Source organism: Pseudomyrmex gracilis, unplaced genomic scaffold, assembly GCF_002006095.1.
Source record: "Pseudomyrmex gracilis isolate BER0280 unplaced genomic scaffold, ASM200609v1 scaffold_95, whole genome shotgun sequence".
Classification (NCBI taxonomy): Eukaryota; Metazoa; Arthropoda; class Insecta; order Hymenoptera; family Formicidae; genus Pseudomyrmex; species Pseudomyrmex gracilis.
The window spans coordinates 298,515-326,296 of NW_018020679.1; the positions used below are offsets into that span (position 1 = coordinate 298,515).

The 27,782-nt window shown below is 45.1% G+C and overlaps 1 protein-coding gene across 13 annotated transcripts in view; it reads left to right on the forward strand.

The window, feature by feature from the left end:
* The window catches only part of LOC109855680 (forkhead box protein P1), a 237,348-nt gene that overhangs the window by 77,811 nt on the left and 131,755 nt on the right, over positions 1-27,782 (forward strand). The gene's annotated exons all lie outside the window — the stretch shown is intronic.

Sequence of the window (27,782 nt, forward strand, 5' to 3'; positions counted from 1 at the left end):
CGATCCAAGTTTCTCCCACGCCTTCGTAAATTTTCGATCAGAGATCTCGTCCTTTATATGCGACGACCCTAAAACGTTATGGCTGTTGACGACGAGCGCGTTGTCAAAATTTTGCCGTCGCACAAACCCCTCCGATGCATATAAGGAACCGCGATTTGGCCGAGCCACGGTGGCGAGGAGCGAGGGATGAGAGAGAAAGAGAGAGAGAGAGAGCGGGGATGTCGCGCGAATATTCGGGTGACATAATACTTCTTAAGTCGTAAACCTCCCTCTGCTTCTCAGCCGAGAGCGGCATTCCTGAAGTTTCGTATCGGCAGTCGTACAACAAACACGATTATCGATGTCTCGTCCCCTAAAGCGAAGGGGAGGAAAACGCGCGCCCTCGATCCCACGTGCTGCTCCTTTCAACCCTCTCTCTTCCCTATCTGAGCCGCGTATTTTACGTCGTCGTTTTCCCAAGCATCTCAGTCCCCGCCAGGACCTTTTTTAGAATTATCGCTTTTCACGTCGAATCGGCAAAGCAACCGTTGCGACAAATCGGAATTTTATCTAAGGACACTTTGTATTCTTCGAAACATTGCTTTATTTCTATTGATTTGCATTTACGTGGTCTGTACGTGGCAAAAGAGAGTACGTGGTAACATATGTTTTATTGTTATCACAAAAAGTTTTTTCTCTCTCTCTCTTTCACACGCACACAATCTTTTTATGTGTGTATATAAGCAACACTATATTGCAGTAAAACTCAATTACCTTTTTATGCGCAAAGTTAGCTGGCGAGTTAATCGCCACACGACACATGCATAATCCTCGTACTTCTCGGAATTGCGAGAGACTAATAATGTAAATGACTAACTGCGGGAATACTTGCGTTTTTTTTTTCACCATGTATTTCGATGCACGGTTGTGTGTATATACGGTCTGAATGGAGCGTGCCAGTTTCTGGATGTTTGCGGGGGCGCGGTGGCTGACAGAGAGAGAGAGAGAGAATGTGTGTGTGTGTGTGTAGTTGGCTTGGCGTTCGGAATGCGTACGGGTCAACACAGCATTCATTGGCTACTTGTTCATGCGGTGCATTAGTATTCTAGCTAATTAAAACGTAACTGAAACTGCAATAGTGTGGGTTATCGCCGGTGTGAGCGGGTCGGAAGTTGACTTGTTTGAAGAGAGCGTTTTACACGAGCTCTCTGTTTTTCCTGCTTGCTACTGAATGAGAGAAGAGAATGTCCGATTGTTCTAAACAAGCAGATGTGTGCGCTATCCCTCCCCCCTCCGCCTTAGCTTTTCTCGATTTCTCGATCAATTAACTTATTATACAATATTTCTCGCTAGTCGATGTGCGATGTTATTTTGAATTTAATATTTGAATAATCACAGAGAAACGGGGCCAGGTTTTGTAATTTAATACGCAGTCGATAATAGTTTCAGTCAGTAGTTTTAATTAATTAAGATGCCAAGTCGGGGCTGGCCTCGCGCGCATTTCCCGATATTACTAAGATACTAATTATTTGCTACCCGTAGAGTCGAGTAGGGGGGTTTGCTTTATCCTCTTGTACACGGTTGTAGCGCGTTCCTGCCTGGCCGCGTACTAACCGCATAGAGGGTGGTTTCGGATGAACGCTCGGGATATTGCTTGCGTTATTGAGCGTGTTAATTGATATTTCTTTCGTTCGAATTTATTTTTAAAAAGCGCAGAGCGGCCGCGGGAGCCGCTTTTCCCGCCTCCGGGAAATTTGCGTTTCCCTGAAACTGATAATAATAATATACCATCGATATATCATTATATACCTTTGTTCTTTGTGTTCTCCCGGTGACGCCCAGTGCTGACGACAATTAACATTTTTTACGTTATATTTATTCACTTTTGTATAGTTCGCGATCGCGCGGCTGAAAATAATTCGCGATAACGCTCTCTCCTTTGTGCTAATTATAAATAAATATTTTATCCAGCCGCGAAAAAATCAGCTCTCGGCCAATATGGCATTGTAACAATTCGCGGCAGCACATCCCGCAGAGAAGAGCACAATGGAGTGGGTCGCCCATTTGTAATTGACTTTCTTACGTGCGCGTATTTATTTCGATCGCAATTTATTATTATTATTATTATTATTATATTTGCATCTAATTGCAATATTGTCTCTTTTACAAATGAGAGTATCTTTTTTCTCTCTCGTCTCGATCGAAGATTTCTCGAAAGAGAGAAAAATTTAACCGTCTTTAGGTAAAATTTTAGAAAAACGTCTTCAAAATAAACGCAATTATTATTGATCCGCATATACAACACGCGCGGTTAATAATTAATGCACATATAAAATGCTCATTATTTTATCAATTCATGGCACAGAAATATATATTTCTCGATCTGTCACGATATATAGCATGTGCGCTTTGCACACACACACACACACACATCTTTACGCGTGATATTATATTACCTTAATATATCCATCGGTATCGATGTCGCGATTTTGCAAGTTGTTAAATCGGATTAACGTTTTAACGTCTAAATCCGTCATGATTGACAATAAATTAGAAGTGGCAATAAAATTGATTCTCCGATGTGGAGGGGCAAAAGGGTAACAAATTAATCGATTGTACGGGAGCGATTCGGAGAGATCGGAGGTATAACCGGTCTCCGTCCGTGACGAACGAGCGGTTAAACAAAAATGCGAATAGCAATAATAAATGCTATTATCGAACGTTGTGACAATCGTCCGCGCGCGAGCACTCCGGCAACACGAATGTACTGTCCATTTAATTTCTCGGCAAACAATGGGATGATTACGCGCCCGATTATATTCTGTCAGAGGGCACCAGAGAGAGGAGAGATGCGCTGGGAATTCCGTGGTCAATCGTTCCATTAACTGCAATAAAAGTAACGAGCGATCTTAATTGTAAATCAAAAGCAAATTCCACGCTGTTACACACGTGTAACGCGCACGTGTGTGAGATGTAAAAAAAAAAAAAAAAAAAAAAAAAAGTAATATCACAACGTTAAGAAACACGAGGAAGAATTACGGCGCAATTTCAGCGAAACGTTACGCAAACCGTGTCCGTAACAATGTTCGGAGAATAATTGACTATCGTTTTCGCACGACCGAAAGAAAATCCGATTCTTTCTAATTCGATTGTTATTGTGTTTTTTTTTCTTGCGCGAGAAAAATCGTCTCGGGGAAAATACGCTAAGAAAATCCGTCGCGTCGAGGAAGGCGGATGTGGCCGCGCGAAATAATGTCATCAATATACAAAAAAAAAAAAAAAAAAAAAAAAACGACGACCCCCGCCGCTGTCCGGTAATAGAAACCGATTTGTCAGGGTGCCTTTACATTTCCACGCAGATTCAGCAACCGATAGCCAGTTTTATCCCACGGGAGCCCCGTCCTCCGTATCCCACAGCCCCGACAAGTCAGGGAAATCACGAGAGGGCACTCCCTTTTCAACCCTGTCACGATGAGAGTGCGTGTCCTTCGCCGAGGAGGAGCGCACCCGTGGCCGCTCTCGATTTTGCCTTTCTTGTCTAAAAAGTCGGATAGTAGATAGGGAATCTTGTAAAATGACCCGATGAAAGACAAATATTACCGTGGATCACCGGGCGAGAGACGCGATTTATTTTGCGGGATTCCGCGCGACGCCGACAGTCGCCGAGAGAGAGAGAGAGAGAGAGAGATTCCGCTGGAATGAGATATACACCGGATTTAGAAACCAGTTGCAATATGTGTTTAAAGGTGAAGCATCGCATTGCGCGATGTGGTTTTCAAATGTCACAATTGTGTAAACATTTTGTGTATATATATTGTATACGTATTTTAATTTGCAAGATGAATAATATTAATAATATTAATCGACTGCGAGATAAAATTTATCGCTTCCAATCGTAAGCAACCGACAAGTTTCTGAAAAAATCCAAAGAGGGATATCCCGACGTATTCCCGCGAATCTGCGGCGCACAAAGAGACCTACCGATTCATCGCGCGGAAACACGCGCGTATTCAGAAAATCGCGGCGCATATTTCCGTTGCATCCCTACGAAAAAAAAAAGAAAAAAAAATAGAAAGAACAAAGGGCGAGAATGCGGGGAGAGAAAAAAAGGAAGCGATCTCCGCGCGCGCACCCTCGCCCCAGCCTGACAGAAAATTATAATTACGAGCCGCGAGGCGGCGGCATTCGCGCGGTATAAAAACTTAAAGCTGTGCAGCGTCGCGCCATTCGGCGCGTTTCCGCGCCGGCTCGGCGAGTGTTAATTGAAAACTACCGAAAAGCACAATTGCGCGAGAATTATTTCTATTCATTAGCCCGGATGGCGCTGCTCGTTCGCGCTCGGTCGGGCCGACCCGACCGCCGAAAAACTTTTCCTCGGCCAGAGCCGCGATTTTTTTCCAACCCCTTCCTCCTCCTCCCTTCCTCTTGCCCTCTCTTCTGGCTCGCGCTCGCAGCCGCCGCCGCCGCCGCCGCCGCCGCCGCCATCCTCCTCCGTGGTCGGTCTCTCTATCCGCGGTCGGTCGCGCGGGGCGCGCGTGGCGTAATTATGTAACATAAATACAATCCCTGCCGCGACGTAATTTTTGCGGTATAAGCTCAAAAGCTCGCGCCACCACCCGGAGCCACCACCCTTCACCGTCGACCTACCCGGCACGTACGGCGGCGGGCCCGGAGTTTCTCTCCGCGGAGGGCTTTTTCAGGAACGCTTTCGCAAATCAATTTACGGCGTAACGCGGCCGTTCTCATTGTCCGCGGTGGTAGCCGACGGCCGCCGCCTCGTGGCTAAACCTTTTGTAACACCGGCGGCCATTGTTGTGACAGAAAATTATATCGTAATGCTTATTTACGGTGAACATTCCGGTAGCCGGGCCCCTTTGTTGGCTCTTGTCAAGTACCGAATGTAAATGCGTTTGTAATGCTCAACCGCGACCCTCGATTCTCTCTCTCTCTCTCCCTCTGTCTCTCGCGTTTCCTCTCTCTTCGGGTTGTAGATTTTGTTTGATAATTATATACGCGGTCGTATTTCGAGAGGGAATGATCCTCGACCACTCGCGTCGATCACTCGCCGGCGCGTCCAGGCGCGCGATTTTTCGGTATAGCGACAAATTTTTATCGCGCGCTATTTTTTACGATGAGTTTTCTCTCGCATTTTTGTCCGCATTCATCACGCTTTCGTCCTTTCAGAAGTTTATATACAAAATTCTTTTTGTTTTAATTACATTTTACAATTACCAATACATGTTTGATTTTTTTTTTTTTTTTTTTTTTGCGGTGTTTTTTTTTTTTTTTTTTTTTTTGCGGTGTTTCTTCGCTCGGATATATTCACGACTGTTTATTCGGTTAAGCACGTCGCGAATGTTTCTCGAAAACACAACACTTTACCTTCGGGCGATTTAGGCGGTGATCCCCGAGTAAGCCTAGCGTCGGAATTGCTCGGAAGACGCTTCTGGGAATTCCGAGGGGTATTTTCGCCAGTCAATGAATTTACAGCCCCTCTTTACCGAGTTCACCCTTAACCGCTTAACGAGAACTGCTTCGCGGCACGTGAGAAAAAAAAACCTAAACCTGTTCGGCAGACGATGGGTGGGGGAGGGGAAGGGCGGTAAGCGGTCTTGAGGGGTGAATTAGCGCGAAATAAGTGCAGAAGAGAGAAGAAAACACATTGGGTTTCGCCTCGGCGATGGAAACGAACACGTCGTCTTGCAGGTACACGTTGTTTTACACACACACACACGCGCATGTGTGTCGGACGCTGTCGAGCTCCATAAGAACACGAGGGGTGAGTCCTCGAAAGAGACGAGACGACTGGGGTAGGTTACGCCACGGCGGAAGCGAGAGAGCGGAAAACGATGTAACGCATAAAGTAAATTGCCGCGAAATCTCGACGAGCCTCAAGAACGGCGGTGGATAAGCGAAACAAATAAAATAAGAACGTAGGACGAGAGAGAAAGAGAGAGAGAGAGAGGAAGAGCCCGCAGGAGATAACGCGAGAAGGGGCAAAAAGGGCACGCGCGGGTAATATGATTTAAGACCGTAAGGTGCCCGTACATTTAAACCACGAAGCGTAAAGACGATTTTCCTTCTATCAGCGAAATTTTTTGTACCGCGACGACGCGATCTCGAACACAATCGAGAGATCGAATTGTGTGCGGATTAACCGCAAAGAGTTAATTTATTTTATTACCTTGTAACTACATGTAAAAAACATCAACAAAAATCACAAGAAAATCTTTTCATTCATCGCAAAAATATTGTTTTAATTTATTCATACATAGAGTTTAAGCTAAGCAACGGCGTGTACAAACGTAGTTGATGCGCGCTCATCTAATTAGTCTCGTCTTCTCTTCTCTCAGTCGTGTGACCAATTTTTCATCGTATCGTTGCGCGTCTCTTCCGCACGTCACCGCGGATAATTACAACGTAGGTGTTCCACTTTCCACCCGCGCAAAAAGCCCGTAGACAAGAAATCCCCGCATAGGATGCGTCGCGAGAAGGGGGGCGACGTCCCCGGCAACAAAGGCGGCCCCGAGGACTTTCAGTCACGTGTCGCGCGCAAAAAACTAAGAGACCCATCTCGCGAAAGCGGGGTGACGGGGCACGGGGAAGGTAAGGGAGGGCGGGAGACGGAGGCTCGCTCGAGGGGGTGTTCGCGAAAGCAGCATCCGAAAAGAGATTTCCGCGGTGTGGGAGAAGGTGAGCGCCGCAGACAGAGGAGACAAACGCGGAAAGGAGGAACGCGGAACGAGATGGACGGACGTACGGACGGACGAACGAACGAACAGACAGACAGACATGCGGGAAGGAATGAAAATAATAATACCCGGGTGGTTGTGTGGCCGTGGGCCATAAGTGTCAGCAAGGAAGGAAGGCGGGAAGGAGCGCGCGTTGAATTTGTCATATGTAAGTCTCACACTCTTCCCCCCTTTTCGACACGCACACGCGTGCGTAGCCGCCCGATGTGTCGCGTCCGCGAGGATTATTTCAGGAAGGCGTCGGGAATCGAGGGAAACTCGAGATTCGGGTCCTTTGCGACGCCTGTCTGCCCCGACTCTCTCTCTTTCTCTCTTCTCACGTGATTGTAGCGGGCGAGGGAGGAAACGTCTCCGGGGTATATCGAGATACTGTCACCGAAATTCTTCGCGCCGCCACCCCCTTCGCGTCACGTTACGCGGTTATATTCTTGTCTCCCCGTATTCCGGGATGGATTTCGAGTCTGAATTCTATTTTATCTTCTACTTTATTGATTTATTCGCGTAAACGAGTAATAAACTTGGGTCGTTAAAAGTGTATACGGGTCACGTTTTTAAAGACACGTGACTAAAGTAAAGTCACGTGACACTTTAATCACGTGTTGTTTTTCCTCTCTTTCCTGTCACTTGACCTTTAGTCACGTTTTTTTTTAAAGACACGTGACTTTAGAATCGTTCAGTCTTTTGATTCAAAAACAGGAAATTGAAAAAATATTGCTTTTCGCGGAGATATTCAAACTTAAAGTCACGTGGATCTCACAGACCCCCAGTCTGGACAACTCGTGGGTCATTCCTATGTGTCTGGCACTGAAGGTTTAACATTTGTTTGTTTATTATAAATTATGTCTTTGTACTAGTTGCTGTGCTTTAGCTGCACTAAAAGCGAAGTAAATCTGCGTGCGTCTCAGACACATCGATGACACAAGAAACACGTGACGTGTCCGAAACGTGTGTAAAGGAATTGATCTTCGGCGACACTTACAATTAGTTTTGTAAAAAGTTTATGTTGTGTTTTTTTTTTTTTAATAGAAAAGTTTCTTTTGAATAACACACACAGAAATGATTTCGGAACTTTCGCTGACCGAGCGTAGCGCAGCTTCAGTCAGTTTCACTCAATGTTCCATATTAATGACATCGTTACATCCGCGCGCGCGTGTGTGTACGCGCGTTTGATTTTTCGCTCGATGGAGAACGCGCGCGCGTAGACGCGCGCTCGCGCGTTGATTCAATTGCGGTTTCCCGTAAACAAGTGCATCGTTTTATTATTTATCGCCGTTATTCCGGCCACTTAATCAAAAATATATTACGGACAATACGCTCTCAGCGTCTGACATTTTCGATGCCCGTTGCCATACAAGCGCGAATGATTTCATCAGCGCATTATTAAGTGGGCTTTGATTTTCGATCCTCATTTTGCAAACTGGGGGGAGAAGTGGGGGAGAGGCGCTCTTTGTTGCCCATTCGTAAACGTCACACAGAGAACATACATACCTGTCAAATGAAAATATTCTATTTGCGAAACTATTACTCTAATCATAGGTATTGCATATTTGCTAATTATCAGATACGTTGTCCGCTGGTATCGCGCGCGCGCGCGCGCGCTATATATATATGTACATGTGTTCTTCACTTGGTAAATTCAATTCTGTTATACGTATAACTCCATTGGAGCGGACGGTGGAACGCGCGCGCTTAAAATTTTCACGATCTTCTCGAATTTTGCAACCACTGCTGTGTCTCTTCCTGTGAGACAACACGTTTATTTCCATCTGTCATTATTGTCTGATGTAATTTGATGAAAATTCAATTTGCAAAGATTCCGAGTTTTCGAACTCGGATCGCACACAGGTCCTTGATGTCAAAAAAAAACAAAAAACAAAAAAACAAAATACATTAACAGCTTCTACTTTTACGGTTTCTTTTCGACACGCGACTTCGGAGCAAAAATAGAAAACGAAACGTGCCGAGAAGAAACACGTCGCAAGGTTGGACGCAACTTGGCAACTGGCGTGTACGTGTTTACCCGTGCGCGCGGATACACGCAACCGGGTTGGACAAATGAAGTAGATATGCCGCGATGATTTCGAGTACTCGTGTACCGAGAATTGTTACCCTTCTCCCGCCCCCTTGGCTGACCGGGATCGGATTCGCGCCCGCGCGCTTCACCTTGTTCGTTGCAATTTTCATTCCTATCGATGCGAACAATTACTATGTGATCTCCGCGGCAAAAACAAACATTACATTTCGCTTCGACGGAATATCAGATTAAGCGTATTAATGACGATTCGAAACCACGCGCGCGCGCGCGCGCGCGCGCTCGGCGAGTTATACACATCGCGATCTTTCTCTCTCTCTCTCTGTCTCTCAATCTCGTCGTAATTAAATATATTTCCTTCGGCGCTTCTCAGACATGCTATTGAAATAATAAAACCGCGTGTCGAAGTTAAAACGCACACGCCGCGAGAAAAATTTATTTACGCATCATCGCTCGGATCATCAATTTCAATTTTCGAAACAAACGAACGAGTGTTTGATTTTCGCGTGCACTTATGTTTTCTCGTACACATTTTTTTATACGGACCTTTCCCCCGCGCGCGCGCGAACAAACACACACGCACACACAACTACCGAAGATTTCATATGGCACTGCGGTAATTGCTGCAAAAACATTAGGATCTCCCTTGCATGAACCCGCGCGACCATATAAACCATAATTATACTCTCTAGATCAATAAGCTCTTATTATGTTTACACATTCGCCACAAATGAGGCTATCGCAAACACACATGCGCGGTTTGTATAATATGTTTGTTGAGACATTTTCAATAAACATCGCGCGATAGTTTTGTGCGCGATTCGATCGGTAGGTACGCGATATTTTCTAGGACGCCCGCCGTTTGCCTCATTATATTACTCCCAAGTATTTTCAGCAAACCATTTGTCCTTCGCCCACACGCGTGTATCTTCTTCAGACAACGTTTGAGAGATCGCGTCTACGTGACGTTCGCGAGTCAACGGATGACATCGACGCGAGTTCGATGTTTCGTGCGTCGCACCCACCCCCCTTTTTTTGTGTCTCCTGGTGCTTCCTGCATTTCATTGTAAACAACAGGCGTACCCAATCCTGGACAGGCATCGCCGACCCCGAGCGAGGCCTCCCACTTGCAAGGCACCCCTCATCAGTCGGTCTGTACAAATATACTATTGTATTGATCCTATACCTTTTCCACCCGCTACGTTCCTTTTGTTCCCGGGGATCCTCGTTTTACATTTTAGCCGCTTCCGCGAAACAACTAATGTGCACCGAGTGTGTTGACAGTAACTGTCTCGCTATTGTTGCACCCTCTCGACTCGCGCGTACTGTAGCACACCCCTCGCGTTTGAGCGCGCGGGGGAGGGTGACAGTGGATCATCGTACCGTGTGCAGAGCCCGCGGGGCTCTTCCGTTTGATTCTTCCTACGTTTTGCGATAAATCGACTCTCTCCTCTTTGCCCTTCTTCCTACCCTTCGTTCGCGAGCGCACCTGAAACTTCGCGACGTTCGTATCTACATCGGGAAATCGAAATAGAAAAAAGAAATTATCGTCGAAATTCGTGATTAACGTCCGCCGTTCTGTGAGCGTCTACTTCGAGATAATTGAGAGAGTTTGACTAAAGCAGATTGCAAGCGTCTTGCGGCTTCGTTTTTATTTTTTTATTCGATCGACAAAATTTACGCGAAAGAATAATAAATCAACATTATTTTTTCGAGTAACGCATTTCGCGCGGAAGCTAGAAAATCAAAGGAAGAAAATATTACTCTTATTAATTTTCCGTTTCCTTTTATCCGTTCTCTGTGAAAAAGAACGTCATGAATACGGCGCGCATTTCCGTATTTTGTTTCATTCAAAAAGCTGTAAATGTAAAAATCAGTCAAAATTCTGCGCCACACACGCAGAGAGAGAGAGAGAGAGAGAGAGAGAAAAGTTATAAATAATGAGCCGCGCACGCACGTGATGGGCGGAGATTGTTTTGCAAAATCTGAAAATTCGCGCGCGGTTGATTACGTCGCGAAACGCGCACGCAGTGATTAAGAAAGACTGTGTGTGTGTGTCTGTGTGTGGCGGTGTTTATTTTTATCACAGGATATTTCCGCGGGCTTAATGAAGGCTCGCCGCTAAAAATGTTTACCGGGTTGCGTCTCCGTCTCGTCGCTGGGCTGGTGAATAAAAAATCGAACGCTGGTGAATTAAAAAAAAAAAAAAAAAAAAAAATTTTGTTCCCCTCCGCGTGTAACTTCTAATTTCAGAAAACCACAGCGGTATTTTCGAGGCGTCGGCGTTGTAACCGTTCCATGAAATTAGTTTCGCGGGGAACTCTATTTCGTTTCCATCGTATCACTCCGTGCCGAACATTCCGGATTTTCGCGCGATCATAAACTCGTACATACGATGCATACCCAAATTGCCTGTGTGGCTCGATGCACATGGTACAGGGCAGTGCGAGCGAGCGCATATTATTCGTTTAATAATCGATAGAATCACGTCATCGCGTGCACACCTCGTGTGTGCGCGCTGCATAAAGCCCTTCCCCACGGTGCGGTCTTACTTCTCGGCTCGGTCCGTGTTAATGCACGTTACGTGCTGTGTTGTTGCGAAAAACCGTCGGCGCGCGAAGCGGTAAACGCATTATGCATCGCGCGCCGCTCGTTTTGAGAAATTTGAGAAGAACGCCTCGAGACTCCCGGCGCAACATCGACGCGAAATTTATTGTCGAATAATTACGATGATATAACAACGCCGACTGTCTTCGATGACATTTCCCAGTGATCCGACATTGTTTATTGAAGAGAAATAATTACATTTGTAATATGTGAAGTTAGAAAATAATATTTATTTAAAAACGTATATATCTTAAAAGGCATTTCAAACGTTGAGAGAATTGTGTTTAATTTTTACACGCCTAATTATTTCTTTAATAAATATTCGAGATAGTTGCCTTCACATTTAATTTAAACTGATTATGTAATTTTTATTTAAAAAAAAAAAACGCTTTTTACTCGTCTTACTTATCGATTGTTTGCAAATAAAATACACACTTAGATTTCGTGGCTCGCTATTTGCGCTCGCGCGCAATTTCGCGCGTCGTCGCGAAATCCGGCGAAAAATAATCTCCGGCAACGTCAAAATGCTATTCGACGTGCCAGCCGGTTTGGTTCGTCGCGAAGGCATTTGCGCGAGGCGTGGCGGTATACGGACGAGCGGCCGGCGCGCATACGTACATACAAACAGGTATCGTAACGATCGTAACGCATCGAGGTCGAAGTAACCGACAAGGTAACGAGCAAAAAGGATTGCACTAACGAAGTGCCTGACGGGTAACTTGCCCCGGGTCCAGGGGCAATAATGTCCCCCGCTGGTAAACTGGTGTTTGCACAACTCTTTGTCCCAGAAGTACCACGCACCGACACACGCGCGCGCGCGCGCACGCTTGTATGTGAAGCGAGCGACGCGCAACGGCCACAAAGAGACGAAGAACGAAGCCCACGGCCAACGACTCCTGCCCTCTCGTGTTCCGACCTAAGTTTTTTTTAGTTGTTGTATGCATAATAGTGTTAGGATTCATTAGCAATCAGAGATGGGTCGCGCGAGGGAGGAGGGAAGGGAGGGTCCGGTCGGAGAGGATTGTTTACCGGTGTTCAGCCGTTTCGCTCGCGCGCCTCTTACGCCTCGGCCGGCATCGAGGCTGCAATCTCTCCCCCGTGGCAGATGTTCCTCATCGCTGTTCTGCATCGCTGCAAGCGTGAGAATTTTCGCAGACAGATAGATAGAGAAAGAGCGAAGAAGCGAGCGGCGGCAATGGTTCGGATTCCGCGATTTCCGTCGAAATCGGCGCGCGCGTGAGAGTTTTGAGACACGACCGACGCGAGTTAACATCGCGCGTTGCGTGTATATAAAAAAAAACCTATGTAGAGTGTCGTAAAACATATACACCGAACTCCTTTTTGGATTAATGAAAGTTTTTTTTTTTTTTCGAGGGCGCGCGATATTTATCGCATTACACGTTCAGCGCTCGTAAGCAGATTGTACGTTGGACATGTGTGTACATATATTACGTAAAGACATTACAAAAATCGATAAATAACTCTAAAACGTAGCTAGTTATTGCAGGTTATGAGATTAAAACTCATCCGACTGTGCATGTGCATTTTAATTGGAACGGATTGACAGCGGCGCGAGCGTAACTTTCTCGCGCGAGGTGATGCGTAATTTCCATCGCTTGATCGTGTCCGGTAGTTGCGCACGAAGAGAGAGGTGCGACACAGACGATAGCGGAAAATCGCGCGCGAGCTCTCTATTTATAATTTCATCTCATTCATTCGGAAAACAATCAAACGCGCGCGGGGCGCGGGGACGCGGCGTGTTACCGATCGCGAAAGGGAAGGATAAAAGCGACAATGAAAATACACTCGCGGCAAAAGCGACAGGCCGCGCGAGATAGCTTATGCTTCCGGGAAAGTGGCGAAGGTTGTCAGTTTAACTCGCGCCATCACTTTAACGTCGCCTCGTGGTCTGTTTAGTTTTGCCCGTCCAACTCGGCGCGGCCCGAGTGTCGTGCCCTCCTCCTCCCCTCCTCGTCTCATCGTTCGTTGTGACCGGCACAAACACCGAAGCTGCTCACGGAGGTAGCCGCGAACCGACGAAATCGACGAGCAAAATACGACGCGATGATAATCGCTTCTTTGACTCAAGTTTTATCCGTTGTGACGTTTCACCACTGCTGTTTATTTGACGAGCAAAGTGGATGACGTTATTCGCCGCCTATTGCACTGATTTTTTTTTTTTTTTAAAGCTCACAAGAAGTCGATGAAACAGTTGTTTTTTTTTTTTTTTTTTGCGCGCGCGCAAGCGAAATAAACGCGACGTACACCGTTGCATGCAACGATGCAGTCAGACGGTAATTAGATGACGATCGTAAATCAATTATTGTTTTTTTTTTTTAGTATTACGCAAAGTGGTTTTTTCAAGTCTACGATGACCACTGGTAAATGCGTCATGTAAATTTTACGTTAAAAATTTTTTGCGAGGTTAACAGTGCGTATTGATTTTCCGGAATAATTTAGTATTTTTCTGGCAGAGAGAGAAAGAGAGAAATAAGTTTGTACATTTATTAAAGGTAAACAAGTAAATAATTCAGTCTCGGCTGAGTATACGGTAAAATAATTATGTTGATAATTTAGCGACGTATTGTGATAATCACATCACAGCTAATGAGCGCGCGCGTGTAATCGTCGGAAAAAAACTCATCACGAAGTGCTCCGCTTTGTGATACCCTCGAATTTTTTCCCCCCCTCTTTCTGTTTCTCTCTCTCTCTCTCTCTCGCAATATTATCCGGAATTACTGCAACAGTGAAGGGAATAAATATGCAGCGCGCCGAGTTAGTAAATGCCGTCCATTATAAATAGGCGCATGACACGAAGCCAGAATAAATATCGCGATATCCTATTTCCGCGCGCGCGCCCGGAATCGGGGTGTTTATTTTATCATTTTTTCATGAGATTTCAGTGAAGTGTAAATACCGTGGAAAATGCAGGAACACAAGCGACTAAACATAACGATTATAAGCGCCCGGGGCTCCGGGCGCATCGTGGCTTGTTTTCAATGCGGAGTTGCATTGAACTCTGCAGCTCTGCATTCCAGCCCCCCCGATGCCTCATCCCCATCGTTACCGTTCGAGCCGGAAACCTGTCCTCTTTGTGAAATGTCATGACCGATCTGAAAACGAGAAAAATGCATCACAGGCAACACGATCAACTACGCATCGAGTCATCGCAATTATGGCGCGCGTGGAGGGGACATTTTTGGCGCCGATAGCTGAAAATTTGCGCGTAATAAACGATGTCGTTGCACACACAACGAAACGCGCGAACCTGTGTGCCCGAAGCTGATTATGTTAAGGATTGTGTGAATGCACATTCGTCCCTATGTGCGTTGTTACACGCTGTGTGTGGGGTTCCGGAAACGTTTTATTTGAAAATACACACGAGCATTTTTGCGCCTGTTTAATTGATAATTATCTTTACAACAAATGTAAAGTGAGTATTTTGCAAAAAACCTTTTCAAACGGCATATTTTTATTTATGCGCACTTTGTGCAACATAAACACGTAATTCTAAAATTTTATTTCGTTTGAAATAAGATATAGAATATTTTGAGAGAGAGAGAGAGAGAGAGAGAGAGAGAGAGGGAAAAAGAGAATTATATAAAAGTTTTAATCAAGTTTATTTACTTCTCGTGTTAAATAATAATTTATCTCGCGCTCGCGAAAGTAGCGCGACTATATTTATTCGCTCCGCATTTTAAATCCGATAAATTTTTTTTATATTTTCTGAACGTAAATAACACATCACCATTTAGCATTTACACTAATTTATTTCATACACTTGTTATTAAAAGAATACCTACATGTCCATTAATTCACTCTCTCTCTCTCTCTCTCTCTTGCCGTTCTTTCATTTTTTATATTATATTATTTTACTGCTCCGACATTTTTTGATAAACACAAAAAATTGGTGTACTACTTGTTTATTATTCTTAAAAATAAATCTCGTACGAACGAGAGTCTAGACAACAAAGTACAATCGCGAGAGAAAGAGAGAGAGAGAGAGAGAGAGAAAGCGCACTTGTTCAAATAATAATCAGCGACACTTAAAAAAAGAAAAAAAGCCAGGAGAAGGAAAATAAGGGGTCGGCGAAACAGAGTTTGCGTGACACAAGTAATAAACAAGGAAGGTAGCAAACAAGCATTGCAGCGTCGCGTCGGGACAAGACAAGGGGTGGTAAAGAGGAGCGTTTTGGTCAAAAAAGGGGTTGCGGCACGGAGAGGTGGTGGAGATAATTTTCAGACATTAAAAATGATATCAGAGCGAAACGCCGCGGGCAAGGGATGAAACGGGCCGTTGTAAACGGCGGAGGAGCCTGAGACGGGCTAAGTGCTTGGTGGAGAAAAGTTGGTGTATAAACAGAAGTTACGTAAGTACATTACAAACTGTAATGGCGAATCGGAGCCGCCCGCGCCGCTTGGTCTACGCTTGGCGAAAGTGGGCTCTTCAACCGCCCCCGAGAAAGCAACCCTCAGCATTTATTATGCTATATTGTTACAAGGAAATTGCGTTTTTATAAGTGGAGCCGCAACGAGACCCGAGCCGCAAAGGGCGCGTCTTTTTACCGACTCTGCCGTAGATGTAAATTGCAAACATATAATTTGGCCGATTATTCAGAAGAAACGATCAATCGCAGTTAATAATGACAGAATTTAAAAATAAATATATATTATTATTTATTTTGATGAAGTATTGCGGTTATATTTGCATTTTAAGGTCGTGCACAAAAAATACGAAAAAAGTAAAACTAAATTCAATTTTTACGCGCTGCTTTTAAACAAACTTTTGTATTTTTGATCATCCACATAAATGATTTCATTGCTAATCGTCAATAAGGCGCTCTGCGGTTATCGTTTATTATTCAAATGCAGGTAGACATGAATTATTATAAAATACCGTGTAAAAATGTCTCGCGCAGTCACACAGAGGACGAAATAATATAAAAATTAATTTGGTACGTATTATTGAAAATAATATGTAAAACAATGTGAAATCCCCAATTACGTCGCACGCGTGTAAGTTTGTTTTACCGATTTAAAAACTTTTACATAATTTTTCTATTATACAATCACGGCGCACGGCATTTCGAGATATTATTATTATTATTATTTGAAAAATTTTCTCTACTACTTCCTTGCGCAATATTTTATTGCGTGTTTTCGTCTGGATGTCTATACATATATATATATTTTTTAACTTTTATTATATTATTATGTAATGCGATTAAATTTTTAACATGCGTGAGGAGCGAGTAAATAATCTACATAAAAAAAATGCACGTTTTCGCGCGTCATCATTTCGTTCGGAAATTTTCTTTCTCCTTCTTGAGTAAGCGAAACGGTCAACCTGATTATTTCGCGAATGTAATCGATAGAAGTGAAGAGGAGGACGTGAATTTAGAATTCAAGCTCTTGTGCACTAATAACGGAAGCAGCGAACGTGACGCGCTTCCTTACAGATTCCACGTCCCTCTCGCTAGGTCGGATAAAAGCGCGGAACACGTTGGGGAGAGGGAGACTGAACTCCGGGCCGGCAGCATGTTGCACGATCGTAAACACTTTGCATATTTCCCGTTCCATTCGCGGACACCCTCCAACCTACCTCTCGCCACCTTTCCAACGGGATCTTCTGTCTCCCTTCGACCGGCGCGCGTTCTATAGCGCCAATTCGCAATTAGCTAAAATCGATCGCACGAAAGTGCACGATGGTGCGCTGGCCATATAGGCTTCTTTCTGTGTGTTTCTAGCGACGCGCGCGCGGTACCGTTCTTTTTTTTGTTTTTTTTGTTTTTTTTTTTTTCACACTGCACCTTTCGCACCTTTCATTATAATAACGCGCAGTTGCTGGCTGTTCCTAACGTTGTTTACGATGCGCCATTTCTTTGCTCGCGTTTTTCTAATTGCGATCGTTTTAACGATTGTGTTTCCGGTTCGATAGTGGCGTGTACGCACACGTGGTTAGAATCCAACGAGAGAATGCGAAGAATTTGAAAAACCCCGTTAAGAGAAACCCTTCGCTTGCAAAAATAAAATGTTTTGCAACTGACGTAGGAAACACCGAAAGAAAGAAACGGAAGTGAGATTGTGGTTTAAACAAATATTTGAAACATGTTCCTCATCATATTTTTTACACACTTCTTCGAGCGCACTCGTTAATTATAAAAGTTTCATCATTAGGAAAGGTGTTTGCGCGGTGTGATTGTGAAATATATTTTTCCCGTCTGTATCCGAGAGCGAAACAATACGATAAATAAACGTCAAAAAGTACACGAAAGTATTATTCAGCAACTCCGCTACATTTAATAAAATCTCCCGCGCTATATCCGAATATCTCTCTGTAGCGCGAATATCAGCACTATCTCTAATCCCGTCCCCCTCCCTCAGTCTTTCCTTCAATCTCGAAGTTCTATCCGCCGCCGCCCTCCCTTCGTCCTCCCTCCTCCTCTTCCTCTCGTCTCTCTCTTACCGCGAGATTCGCCCGACCACCCGCCCTTCCGCCGTCCCCGCGAGGCAGAAAATCTGAGAGCGAGATAATTACGGTTGGAAGCGCGGATATTATTTAACCAACATTTCGCTGCGCAGAGAGCGCGAGGGAACGGATGAGCAAAAGGGGATGGCCAGGGGAGCGGAAGGGCGAGAGCTCTCGGATCGTAGGAGCTCTCGGGGGCTGTTCTTACACGAAGCGGCTCAATCAAATATAACAGTAGTCGGTACAACACCGCTGATATCCGCGGAGAAATTCCTTCCGTGTGTTTTCAAATCTTCTCTTCTTCCCTCTCTCGCTCTCTCACCCTCCCTCTGCCCTTCCTCTCTCCTTTTTTTTTTTTTTTTGCCAAAGAAAAACACCCGATCGTCCGCATTTCTCGCGGCGGCGCGCGCTCAAATATTTTACTTCCGCCGGAAGAAATATAACCGAGACTTAATCCACCTTCCCATCGCGCGTCTGTTTCCGATGCGCGCTCCGCTCAATTGGCGTAGACGTGAATGTTTTGAAAACTGCCCGATTTCATATCAGCAGATTGAGAAAGCCGAAATGCAAATTATCCTTTCGCCGAGAAATGAAAATCACGCGAGATTCGAGAGGTGTGTATTGACTTTCCGTCAAGTAAATTACGTGATATTTTTATGTGTGTTGCCGTGTTTTTGACGCTACTGCGAGCTGAACATTATTTTTCAGGTTGACGTTTGGACCTTCCCAAATTAAACGTCTCGCTTTTAATAGCTACGTGTCGATACTACAAATCCGCAAAATGACGAGAAGATTAATTGATTTCCAATTAGTCTCTTAATTGCTTAAACAAAATTGTTGGATTATTTTATTCGCGCATCTTTTCTCCACTGTTACACTTTTCGCTTTATTGATTGCATAAATTATTCGGTATTTTTTCTACTCAAATTTCTTTCTTCAACAGAATCTTCTCTCAAAAAGCAGACGCGTGAGATGCTCGACTCGTTTTTTGTTTAGTTAACGCGAAATTGACAACTGCGAATCGGTCGCTGTTTCTTCTACTTGTTGCAATTTAAAAACGAACCAAACGCCAATGTCGGGAGTAACGTTGCGGTTACTTTTTCTCGACCGCCGGTATATTCGCGTTAAACTTTACTACTGAGGCGAGAAAAAAAAACCAAGCCAATTTTATATATGCGAGCATCCCGTCGTTTACTACACACGAGAAAAAGCCTAACAATAAGTCGAAACACACAGCGAAGAAGCAGCATTCATTTTATGAATAATTCATCGATCGTGGAAGGTATTAACACGCGGCACGAGCCGAACGGTAACATGTAAATGAAGCGATAAATTTTGCATGGACAGGTTGTGAAGTTCCCCCCGTAACCCCAATTTAGCACAGTTTCGCTATCTTCCCCCTCCTCCTCTTTTTTTGTTCCTTTCCGCGCGCGCGTAGGTCGTTAGTGTTTTCCGCATTGTGTCTGCGCGCTCGTAACTTCGAGCCACTTAAATACACGCGTGAGATTTAAATACCTCCTCTCTCGCGGAACGCATGCGCGAATGGAATTTTGCGTTTGAAAAAAAAAAAACAAAAAAAAAAACAACAGTCTACGAATTTGAATTTCTTTTCGAAAGTTTTCCAATTCGTCCCGAATAATTGCAACTTGCCACGCTCGCCACGTTAACGACCGTGCCGTTTTCCACGGTGTTCATCCGAGCACAATTTCATCCCGCGAGACCATAAGGCTTATCCGCCAAGAAAATCGAGCTCTCTACCCCAGACCCCATCAAAATCCGACAGAACTCTTCCAACACCCCCGACGCCGCTTCTGCCCCAACCCCCATCTTCTTCTGCGAGGCAGACGCTGGAACGGTGCAAAGGGTTAATGGTGGTACGTTGCGGTTTTCAGCTTTTACGACCGAATTACGACTTTTCAACTATTTTTACGAGAGTTGTTTCAATTATTTCACCAATTTGCAATTAAGAGCGCCGCGCACCACCCCCACGGGAGTCGACGCCGCCACCGGCGGCGATAGGGGTCGCAAAGGGTTGGCGCCTCTCTCGAGCTTTATGGGGCTGATAATTTCGTGATTAGCCAATTAAAGGAAAAAATTAAATAGCGCGGCCAGTACCTACGCGCTGGGTCAATTGCAGGGAACAAGTCTCTTGGCTTGGTTAAAATACATTGAGATGGAGCGGCAAGATTTGTAAGGAATTATTGTTTCCACGTCGTTGCCGAGTAATTGATCAAAAAGTTTTTCGATAAGTTTTTTTTATTGTTCGTAAATTTTCACGAAATTAACGGAACTTGTTTTTTTTCACAGACGAATTTTTTTTGCATTGTGTCAAATCGCGTACACAAATCGACGATATGGATCTCGAAGATTACTTTCCGCGCACCGTATCAAATCGTTAGATCAAAAGCGATGGTATCTCGCGGCCAACTTTTAACTCAACCATCTCGCAACGTTTAAAGTTGTGCCAGAAACGAGGAAACACAAATTTATTATTAACCCCATTACGCCGCGCGCAACGGCGACGCACGGATCGTCCGATTAGGCGGATCTCTCACGCGAAGGAAAAAGCTCCGAAAAACTTTCCTCCCCGTCCTCCTTCCTCCGAGCTCGGCACTCGCCGAGCGTCGTGTTCTCTTAACGACAACAGGGGAAAGACGGCGAAGACAATTTGTAGCCCTCCCGTCTTTGCCGCCAATCGCCGTCCGGCAGCACTTTTAAAGCTGCCTCGGTCGAGGAGGTCAGTATTTGTTCGCCGCCGATAGGGGTATGGCCGGCGGGGTTGTTGGCATCGCGGCCGAGAGAAGGGTTGGCTGTTCGCGGGGGACGGGAGGAGGGGACGCAGCTCGAAGGAGAGAGCTAGCCGCGGCGCGGAATAACGGTAAGTCTAGTGTTTATTTGATGGCCCGTAATCACGCTATTTTGTCATCAACGGTAGGCCTCCTTCCGCGATGTAGACCGACTCGTAGGGGCTGGCTCCGCTACTTACATACTCTCGCCCTAACTCACCCTCCGCCGGCCACCCGCGGCCCACTCGAGAAGGAGGAACTAATTCGAAGTGCCGTTGCCGCGGTCGGGGTGCATCTTGCTTCCGGTATAATTCTGAAACGCAGCGAGGCGTATCACGCGCGAGCACGTACGTACGTACGTACGCAAGGAAGTGCAACCGGGAAGAGATTCCTGATACTCCGACGTTCGCATTGTTCTTCACGATCTGACCACCATCGTCCGCGATACGCGCGCCCACTGCAATTAGTTCGTGCTCGGCGCAAAGTTTCAAAAGTTGTCTGTTTTTTTTTTTTTTTCACGATTTATCCGATGACGAAAAAACCGTAAAAATTGAATAACACGTCGTTAATTGACGAAAAGTAACACACGCGATGTAACGGCGCAAAAAAATTTCTGTATTCACAAAATCGTCGGAAGTGTTGAAAAGTTCGAGAAATCCGTTAAGATACGAAGAGAGCGGCGTATTTGTTAAGAAAAAAAAAAAAAAAAACATCTTTAAGAGCGTTCCACGCGCGAGTATGCGCGCGGGATTCTGAAGTCTGCAAAAACTGATACAGCATTGCGCCTTGACACGCATAGCACGTAATAACGGTGCAACGCCTGTGAATCATCGGTAAACGGCACACCCGTACCTACCCATACACGCCGCGTGTGTGTTTTTGTTGCGTCTTTTTATACTCGCGATATTGGTGTGTGGCGTGTGTGGCGCATTCACTGCTCGATTCAATGCTCGCGTAAGATATTACGGTATTACGGTACCGGCGGCAAAACAACAGGAATATAAGCGTTGACACGCGTGCAAAGTCCATTAGCAATTACCCAGCGCTCGCTTAAACGACGAGACGAGATATAAAATAGCGGTTTGTAATTGATACACGGTAGCTGTGTGTATTATTTGCGAGAGATGTAATTCCGCGGAGATAATTATGTACACGCGGGATGTACACGGGGCTGTTACAAACGAAACTTCAAGAGACGCGCGCGCAAGATGGTGAAAAAAAAAAAAAAAAAAATAACAACAACCAATAAGCGTCCGATGATATTTTAAAATATCAGATAGCGTTCTTTAACAAAGCAATTTGCATACAAGAAAATTGCTCGCATCTATTGTTCCCGAAGCGTAGAATGAAGGATCTTCCCATCTCACCGAAAAATATCAGAGAAAGAGAAAGAAAGAAAGAGAGAGAGAGAGACGAGACTGCATTGTCTGGATTATGTAAGATGCAGGAAGTTTCGGCCTTAATAAGTATATGATGTATTTATTGAAAAAAAAAAACACACACACAACGTCATGTTATCTTGAAACGTGGAGAGGAGAAATTAATGAATGGTTAATGTTCGCTCTCCGGCGATTCTAATGATATTCATAGATATACAATTTCGCTTGATTAATTCGTCGTCGAGGCATCGCTCGCGGAGATTAATATACCAATTTTTTGACGAGTGCCTCTCTCTCTCTCTCTCTGTCTCTCGAAGAGATACAACGGAGCATGCGAATAAATCCGTCACGCGTGGGAGTTGCGTCGGGATGCGAATTCCAGATCCGACACGCTTATCGCCCGCGGCGTCGTCGACGTGTGTCGGTCGTGGCGGTTCGAGAACGTAGAGAAGAGTAAGCGAAGAGAGAGAGAGAGAGAGAGAGAGAGAGAGAGAGAGAGAGAGAGAGAGAGAGAGAGAGGTCAGTTTGTCAGGAAGTACACGACTCTGACATCGTATCGCGGCCGCTTGGCCTAATGGAGCTTTACGCGTAACAGCTCGTTGAAAGCTTAACACGCGTAAGCGAGTAATACTCCGTGTCCCAACGGTTTCTCGATGGAAACGCCTCGATTAGCTACCCCTTGCCGATTAGGATACCGCAAATCCGTTGATAGCTACTCCGCGATAGCGCCTCGTCGCCGGCTCGCTCTCCTCAATTGCCCTCGATCGCATCCGGGCGGGGGACCGCGCGCGATGTTACAAACAACAACAACACGCGATATTTTTATTGATGTTTTTCCGCAGTATTGAGAAATATCGTGCGCACATATTTTGACAGTTACGTCAATTCGCGATGTTGCAAAAAATTGAAAACAAGGGACCTGCGATACTTGTGAAACTGAGCTCAATTAGCACGCGAGCGCGACGAAGCACGTGAAAAAAAACGCGAGAGACGAATAATGCAGTTAAAAAATTAAAAAAAAAAAAAAAAAAAGAAAAAATCGTTAAATCTCCCTCGACGTGAACTCCTCGTCGATTTCATTACGACAAGCAAGTTGTGCGAAAGGAAACCGCCGACGATCCTTCAAACCTTCCGGAGAGGGAGAGAGGTCGTCGCCCAACACGCTAATCGAACTCTCCTCCTCAAAATAATAGCGGAGCCTCCTCCCCCTTTACCGCGCGTACAACGCGAATCTCGCGAGTATAGTGCCTAGCCCCGGTCCTGACTGCCTCATTACCCGCTTTTAATGAAACTCTTTTCTCCGGGCGGGCCCGGGCTAAGCGCCGTTGCCAAACCTCGTTTAGGCGATACGGATCAGCGTGCTTGCGAGCTCTTCCACCGGCGAAGACTATAAAGCTCTTCCACCGTCCCGACGGTTCCGTTCCATGGACGAGTTCCGGCATCGAAGTTTCGCGCAAGTTTGCCGAGCCGAGGCGAACGTCTCTCTTTCCGCGTCGAACAACGAGACGAGCTTAGAGAGGGAGGAGGTTAGAAGGGAAAGAAGGAGGTTCGAGGTGGTGCACGAGAGAGAGAGGGGCGAACTACAAGAGAAGTCAAATGCGCCTGACGCGATGCTCGAGCGTATGTACGAGCCCTTCAACCCTTTTTCGGACCAATCCTTCAGAAAGTCTTCGTTTCAACAGTCTTCGGTTTTCACCTACAACCCCATCAACGAGAAGGGGGTGATATGCGCCGGTTTTAAATCAAGTTTCGACGATCATTATGATCCGCGTTATATTTACGACGCTCGCGCGTTTAGCTCGTCACGATTGCGTGCGTGTGAGACGTGCGTAAATACACGAGGGAAACTCACGCGATGATCTCTCGAGAGCCCGGTTCGATATCGCACGGTTGGTTGGTTTATACGTTAGATTGTAACGGTGTAAGCGCGCGCGTACGAAACGTAACGGTGCGCTCTCGGAATAGTTAATAGATAATGTCGCGTTAGTCCGAGAAGGTAATTATCTGATTTCTTTCCTCTATTATATTCTCTTTCATCGCAACTATGTTTTTTTTTTTTGTTTTTTTTCTGTCATATTCTCTTTAATTCCGCATTTTGAACTGAAAGATACGACAGGTATAAAAGTGAAAAAAATTGGCTCTTTATTCAAACGACGATCGTGTGATAAATTGTCATCGCGTAACATTTGTCAAATCGTGTTCACGCGTGACTCTGCGTGTTGATTTGCGACGTCGAGGCGGCATCCCCGTGTTCCATCCCTTTAAGTCTAGCCGGCTCCTTCTTCAATAACTCATTCCACATCTTGCTTGCCAGCCCAGGAAGGTGCGCGCCAGAAGACAACTCCACCCCGCGCTGTCCACTGTCTACAGAGAGAAAGAGAGAGAGAGAGAGAGTCACCCTTCCCTTCGTCTCTCGAGTAACCGAAACCGCAGTACAACGAAACCGGCGAGAGTCCGGCAGGGGTTGAACGGCGATGGCGGCGGAGAAAGGACGACGGGGTGGGCCACCTCCCCTCACGTTAACCAAAATTTATATACAAAGTATCTTCGCTGACCAGTTGCCGCTGGCGAATAAGTAAAACAGTAAACCGGGCCGCGTGGACGTCGAAAAGGAGAGAGAGAGAGTGGGTTGAGAGAGAAAGAGGGATGGAGTGGCTGCGGTTTCACCTCGTAAATTTGTACCCTAGGAATGCGCGGCATTTTTCACGACTTTCCTTACACTCTCCCACTCTCTCTCGGTCGTTCTTCCGCGCCCTCGCGACGTTCCCGAGCAGTCTCCGCGCTGTTGGAGAGAAAAGCGATCATCTCCCTTTAAGAACGTACATATATATCCCGTGTTATCGTTGAAAAAATTTCTTAAAACGCGCTAAATTGCTCGCGTGATAAATAGATACCGAGGCGTTTTTAAACGCGAAACGTAAATAAATGAGTCAGGAAGGTGTTTTTAAAACGCGCGCGTTTACTGATTTAAGACTCTCTTTTTTTTTCAGTTTTCTTTTTCATTTTCTTCCGGAACGTGTTTTTTTTACGTCTCGTGTGAATTTATTAGAATGTCTCACAATAAAAACGCAGTTGCATAAAAGTAACGAGATTTTGCTGATTTGATTGTAATGTATGGATATTGCAAATAATAATTCCAAGTCGCGGTTGTTACATTGCACAAACTCGTTAGATTCTCTAACGTCTAGAAACGCAATTAACGAATGCAGTTGACCGGAACGTAACCTGAACCCGAACGCCATTTCGCAACGCCCATTAACTGGCGTTTAGAAGAAGATAAAAACATTCACGGCGATGTATCAGCAGAAGAAAAGATGAAATCCTTTGGATTCCACTGTTACAAAGTGCATCTTGACAAGAAAACCGGCTTCACAGCTGACCTTCCAATCGTCTGTCTATTTTTTTCTCTCTTTTATTTTTCTATCTCTTTCTCTCTATATCGTGTGTCGCGCGTAACATTACAATTTGTTTTCAAAAATAATTAAATACTTTTTATAAAAAAAAAAAAACTTAAAACACATTAATTATGACAAATTAGTCGTGGGATCGAAAAGTTGCAAAATCGCGAAATTGAAATTTTTTTTTAATCATTCGCGTTGAAAATAATTTCGCCACGCAACGGAAGGTTTTCCGACGACGAGTTTTTTGCTTATATAGATCGCCAAAGCCAACGCAACACCATACGGTAACGTGACGCTATCGCGTTCACCCACCACCGGGGTTATTTTATTTATCGAATATCCTCGCGCGTCGCGCGCCGCGTTTACTTTACGCACGCGGTGTATACGAGATCGAACGATATCGGACACTTGCGCGCGTTCGCGCCTCTTAGCAACGCAATTCCGCCGTAAGTTATCGGGCACGACGGACGTAGGCGCGCGCGAGCGCGAGCGGTATATGGAAATGAGCCTATACCACGTTGAGCGATACATATACGACGGGTTGTTCCCGATATGTCCCGTTTAGCCGAATTACACGCGGTAAATTTTGCACGCTATCGAATGGCCGCGTTTCATCTTCCAACGCGCGGATTCGCTCATATTGTATATATAGGCGCGGATTCTGGGACTATAAAACATAACGTGAGGGAAAAGGGAGAGGGGAGGATCGCATCGGGTCAGATTTAATACTAGAAATGGGGAGGGTGTGTCGGACGCGAGCTCGAGGGCTAGAAACGCCGGCTCAAGCATATCGTGTGCACAGTTATTTCGTGCCCCGTACACTCTTCCTCAAGAACCGTTGTAGCCGAACAATAGCCCCGGTGTAAACTCCCGCAATTTTGATCGAGAGAAAGAGAGAGAGAGATAATTCTTATACAATCAATACGAGGTTGCTGTGTGTAATTGCGCGCGTGAACGTGTGCGTGTGTAAACGTTAGTTTAATACCGGTGTGAAAAAGCGAAGTCGCGCGAGAAACGCGCGTCGATAAACCGATTAAAGTGAGAAATTTTGATTATTATTTGCGCGAAAACCATTGCGGAGATTTAATTTATTGTTTTAATTAATCTCGCGTAAATTTTAGAGAACTTGAGATTTTGAGAACGCGACATGCAAATTTATTTGTATATGAGAACGCGACATGCAAATTTATTTGTATATACACACGCGAGATTTATTATTCGCGCGCAAATGAAGCGCGAGATACATTTTTGGCAACGAGTGTACGTTGCTTGTGCACACACCGCGCGACGGCGGTTTGGTTCGTCGATGTGTGTATATATACGTAAAGCGTTTGGTATACCTCAGTCGCATGTGGACGTCCAATGCCATCCGCTAAATGCAATAAACACGGAATCTTGCAATTCCCCGGGTCGTACGCGTGCTCTTCCGTGAAGCCGCGGCTGCAGTCGTTTCTGTTACACATCAAACAAACATTACTTAGTTATAATCGATTAAGCTTTACTCCGAAGCCTGACCCGTGACGCGCGCGCCGTTCCCTTCATTGTCTGATAATCACATTTCCAATCTATCGATTCACGGTGCAAGTACAATGCGTGCATAATACATGACGGAGTTACGAGTGATGCAAAACTTACGTAGAAAAATCACAATAGAAAACTTACGACAGCTTATGTTTTTGTTTTCAGCCGATGTTAATTTTGTTTTGCATTACATCTAATTATGCAAAACAAAAAAACAAAAAAAAACAGATTAGCGCCAGAACCGGAGTTGAAAATGTACGTCTACTTTTATCACATTATCCGTCAATTAGATCCGGACATTTGAAAACGTCTTATTCGTTATTATTTTTAATTTCCTTAACAGTCGAATGATTAATTAACAAGAACGCGCTTTTTTAGCTACAAAACAGTTTTAATATATCTCACACTTATTTTTTCCTTGTTGATATAAAACTACTCGTTTCTTGCGAACAGATTGCGCATTTCCGCGATCCGTCACTTCGACGAGTTTAATTAAGTTGTAAATGTGTTAAAAAATATACAACTTTTTGCGATATTGTAAAAACAACAACAATGCAAAACTTCACGTGTGTGGCAATAAGATATAAAAGAGATACAAAAGTATAAAAATGCGCACAAGTATGTAAATAAAAAGAAGAAACGGTACTTAAATTCGAGCGTCGCGAAAGAAGGCGCGATAAAATATGTTTCGGTTGCGGTGCAGTAAAGTGCAGTACCGAGTAATCAACAGCTCATTGGTGGATGGCGCGCGGCGCGTCCAGTTGGTCTCGTAATGCGCGGATGTGTCGTCTCGCCGTCTTCGTTTTGCCGCCGCCGCCGCCGTCGCCGCGAATGTGCTTTTGGGAGAAAGCGGCGG